The 5,156-nt window shown below is 44.8% G+C and overlaps 1 non-coding gene across 1 annotated transcript; it reads left to right on the forward strand.

The window, feature by feature from the left end:
- Window positions 1–501: 501 nt before the first annotated feature.
- On the forward strand, window positions 502–574 carry Trnat-ggu (transfer RNA threonine (anticodon GGU)). Its single transcript has one exon. It is a non-coding gene; the product is annotated as a tRNA-Thr (tRNA).
- Window positions 575–5,156: the final 4,582 nt, after the last annotated feature.

The following is a 5,156-nucleotide window of genomic DNA, read 5'->3' on the forward strand; positions in this document are numbered from 1 at the left end:
CTATAGGCACAGAGGCTGCAGTGTATGGAGAGAACCTTTATATATATATATATATATATATATATATATATATATATATATATATATATATATATATATATATATATATATATATATATATAATTTCTTTTCGACTCAAAAAATTCTTCATCTCTTTCTATGACCCACCACAACCTCCCCTTTGCTTTCCGAGGTTTTCTTGACTGCCAACCCTTATTTTCTGTCTTATTTTCACGGAGCCCCTCATTTCCCATTTTCTGATTCGCTGCATGCTTAGCGAGGGCCTCTGTTCTGGCAGTCTTGGTGCCAAAGGGAGCTTAAGAGGGTTCAACGCTGGTCGACCACTCTCGACATGTCGTAGACACTCGAGTCACGGCCCGGGGGTTAAAAAGAAGGTCCCCTTCACCCCGAGTAGTCGGAGTGGCGCTGGCTGCCACCCCCAAGTGCAGGAAACAAAAATACCTCAACATAAATACCCGAGAAAGTGCTGGGGAAACAGCCCCGCCGGTAGCGTAGTGGTTATCGCACCAGACCGGTATTCTGGAGGTCGTGGGTTCGGATCCCACCCGGCGGGCATTTTTTCACCACTTTCTTTTCGACTCAAAAAATTCTTCATCTCTTTCTATGACCCACCACAACCTCTCCTTTGCTTTCCGAGGTTTTCTTGACTGCCAACCCCTATTTTCTGTCATATATATATATATATATATATATATATATATATATATATATATATATATATATATATATATATATATATATATATATATATATTTATTTATTTATTTATTTATTAGGAGGATTGGACGTCAAGAAAACCTCGGAAACAAAGGGGAGAATGTGGTAGGTCATCGAAAAAGATAAAGAATTTGGAAAGACAGAAAGAAAGCGGAGAAAAAATGCCCGCTGGGTAAGATCCGAACCCACGACCTACCGGATACCTTTCTGGTGCGATGACCACAACGCTACAGGCGGGGCTATTTTCTCCTCCACTTTCTGGGGTATTTATGTTCAGGTATTTTTGTTTCCTGCGCTTGGGGTGGTAGCCAGTGCCACTCGGACTACTCGGGGTGCAGGGGACCTTCTTTTTAACCTCAGGGCCGTTACTCGAGTGTCTACGACATGTCGAGAGTGGTCGACCAGCGTTGAACCCTCTTAAAAGCTCCCTATGGCAGCAAGACTGCCAGAACATTATGGACACGAGGGTTTCTAGACGTAGAAAATCATTTCGTTGTCTGATACAATGGTTTTACCATGAGGCAAAAAGTATTCATTCGGACACTTGTCTTGGCAATGAAATCGTGGATAATCTCGTGAAAATAATTTTGCGGTAGAGCCCTTTGTGAGTGTGCAATATTGCCAAGTGGTTCAAACGCGCTTGTCCAGTCGTCAACTGCAAGTACGTTTTCTGTCGCCGAAGACAAGAAAACGACCTATCCGGCGTGCTCGACGAGACCGGTATGGAAAACGAAATTTTAAGTGCAGAGCACTTTAGGCGCTCGCCTTGTCGTCCTAGCTCGCTCGCTCGCTCGACCCAAATATATAGAGCACCAAGGCGGCATCCCGCGTGGTAACGCTGTTGTTCGCGGCGTACCCCAGAAGCTTCGAAATCCAAGTGGTTTATACAGGGTGATCAAAGTAAAGTCGACAGGCTTTTTTTAGTGAGGTTATGCTCCCAGGAGGACAAATAAATATGAGGTAACTGTTGATTTCGGAGGCTTAATTATCTAAAATTGAATAATTAACTTTTTAGTGGTTACAGCAATCAGGCATGTCTGTATTGGAAAGTTAAACGCAATCATGTTTCTACGCAGTTTCAATTGACAGAATACTTCTAGCGCATCCGTAGTCCGAGATATCAAACAGTGAAGTTTAATTGCCGTTCACATGATTACGCATGCAAGACATGCAGTCTGCACCGGCACAAAGCTCCTCCCTTCTGTGACGTGCCTGCTGTGTACGGTGTTTAATTCGACAATGGGGTGGAGGCACAGGAAAAAGCCTGATTACTTGCACGCATTCATTCTTGGCTTGCGTTATCGCAATCTGCAGTACTCAGAACTGCTATCGAGAAACACAGAACAAAAGGGAGGAGCTATGCGACGGTCTTGACTTCTAGTATGCGTAATCATGCGAACAGCAATTAAACTTCGCCGTTTGATATCTCGGACTACGGATGCGCTAGAAAAATTCTGCCAATTGAAACTGAGTAGAAACACGATTGCGTCTAACTTTCCAATAAAAACATGCCTGGTTACTGCAGCTACTAAAAAGTTAATTAATCAATTTTAATTAATTAAGTCACCTACATCAATGATTACCTCCTAATTATGTGTCCCCCTGGGCGCATAACCACACCGCAGAGGTGGTCGTCGCGTAAATCTAAGCGCCAATTTTTTAAAAAAACCTGTCGACTTAACTTTGATCACCCTGTATGGTCATAAGCGTTCGAAACTCGTGAAACGCTGGTGCTTGTCATACATCTTCCCGTTGTTTAGCGCGAAGAAAATTATATGGCATATTTAAGGGAAAATATACATAATTAACCGCAGCGCCCGCGTTCCTTTAGTTAAGAACGCCCGTTGGGTTGGTTTCTACGATAGTAAACGCAAAATGTGGCAGTGCAACGCGGGCACGGGCGGGGAGGAAAGCACAAAGAGAACAGAACTCCCGCTGGCGCAGTTTCAGGCAGGGGCGCGTGAGCACTGCGAAGGCGGGAAATTTGAATTGCATAGGGTGGTGGCAGTAAGCGGAGAACGGCGGTACAGCCCATTATGGCGAATCACTGCTCTGCACTTCCGACAGCTTTCACATTGAGTGGAACGGCTTTAATTTTTTTTATAAAGCTTCACCATTTCCTGCGAAGGTTTCGCAAATGTTTCACTGCCGTGTCTACCAATTTGCTATCGCAAATAGATGCGTTGCCGTTCGGGCAACACTCCGAATTTTTTTTTTCGTTTTTACTTTGAGTTCGAGTATATTGCTTCTCCGCATGGCGGCTATTGTTTCTAATTTGGATTGCATGCGGCTTGGCCCATTATGGTTACTGAATGCATTACATATATTTATGACCGCTACATACACCTGCAGACGTCTTCATCCCTAACAAATATTGTAAATTATGAGCTTTTTTTTTCTATTAGTCGTTAGCATCGCCTACTCAAAAGAGTAGCAATACTGATACACGCAACACTCACGTGCGTTTTACAAGTCGCTCATAAAAAAACTCTGCCGGGTCACTGACGATTGCAGGTATTTTTCAGTGTTAGAAACACACGCAAATTAATTCTAATCAAGGTGAACGTACAGCAGCATCTTCATTTCCTGAGCATAACATAAAAAATTATCGTTTGTAGGCTGCGTTCTCCTGCTTAAAAAATATGATTGAGTTATTCCTGTGTGTATATTTGAATGCATTTTTTCTATGTATCGTCTTCACTCAAAATTTTTAAAAGATATAAATATAAAATACGGATGATGCAACCCTAGTTGGCGCTTCTAGTGCGCTTGCCTTTCTATGGTCACAACTTTAAGTAAATGAAAAGTATGAATAACAAGCGGTGCATGTCCGCGCAAACAGTGGTGCAGTAAGCTTTTAGCCACAATAAAATTTTAACTGAAATGATAGAGGAACTCAATAGAAACCTCAAATTATGTAGGTAACAGAACTTTGAGGATAACACTTTGGTGAGCAGGTGGGGGGGGGGGGGGGGGGGGGGCAGGCGTCAGTGCCGAGGGGGGGATGCTCGGCCTCCCCGCCCCTTCCCCCCTGGAAAGCACCGGAGGGGGCTCGGGCCCCCGAGTTCCTCCGTAGTCGGCGCCTATATGTTCTGTTCTGTGTTCTGTTGAAGTGTTCTGGGTTCTTGACAGAAAGGTGGTGTTCCTGAAGTCTAAAGCAAGACTGTGAACAGCATAGCGCGTGCCTGGAGAGCTGAAGGTTCCACAAAATAGCGAACCGCGCTGAAGGAGCTGGATGTGTATTACTGTAATTTAACAAAAACGTGAACAATTGATAACGGCCGGTTCCAGCACAACTTCAGCCATTAGTTAAGCGCACACAATAGAAATCCTGGCAGTCGTCTGTTAACGTTCAAGTTTTCCCGCTCGCATTTTACTTACTGTCGACGGTACAGGTGACGGTTCATGCGTCAAGCTCTTATATACCCTCGCGCGAGACTGACACCCATCAACCTTGGCTGGGAATCACACGTCAAAGCAAGGGTGGCGTCGCTATTATAGCAGAGAGCAACGTAGTCGGTCGAGGTCGAAGACGTCGTAAGACTTGTTTAGGAGATCTCTGTCAACTTAGGACAAGGTCGCGCGCGGGAAGTTGGCGCCGACGTCGCTACGGAAACATGGAAACCACCCGTGGCGCAAAGCCTGGTTATCTTGCACATACGCTGTTTGGGTACGTACGAAAGGTATAAAACCATGGCAGTCAAACCTTCACGAAGCCGCACACCGAATAAGGGATGTTATCATACGCGCATAGTGCTCAATGGGCAAGCTACAAAGCGGAACACAACAAGCCCATGACGACGACACTCCATACCATGACTGCGCTAATAGGTACGCTCGTAGAGAAAGAGCAACATTTACCAGGTCAATCATACAAGCCATGCGTATTTCGAGAGCTAAGAAGCCTTCAATTGTCTATCGGGAAACACGGCTAAATCAACCACCTCTTCCTCCTCCCATAGACAGCTGACCAAGGCGTTGGACTGTGCTAGTTGGTAAATGTCTGAATGGATTAAAAACCAGCGTTAATCACAGGACACAGTTAGAAAAAAGAGAAGCCAGCTTGCCCCGTCGTTTTCCTCTGTGTCCTGTGTTTACTGCTGGTTTTTAATCCATTCAAATAGACAACGGAGCATTCATGAAGTGGCACGTCACCGATGGCGGTGGATGTTCTGCTGCGAAGAAATGGTTCTGAAACTTCATTTGTTAGGAGATACGTTGTTAAGACAGATTTGGTCCCGACAAATGCGCCAGGCACCCCTATGAGCCAGGCCAAGAGCGCTACTTCACTTGCAAAAGTTCGTGTGGCGTACCCAAGAAGATTTTCTCCTAAGACATTGGTGTCGAACAGAACACATCATATGGGCCATAACTTTGGGCACGGGATACGGAGAACTGTGACAACTAGTGAACCACCA

This window comes from Haemaphysalis longicornis, unplaced genomic scaffold (genome assembly GCF_048455015.1).
Source record: "Haemaphysalis longicornis isolate Haplotype H1 unplaced genomic scaffold, Haemaphysalis longicornis Haplotype H1 scaffold_2, whole genome shotgun sequence".
Classification (NCBI taxonomy): domain Eukaryota; kingdom Metazoa; phylum Arthropoda; class Arachnida; order Ixodida; family Ixodidae; genus Haemaphysalis; species Haemaphysalis longicornis.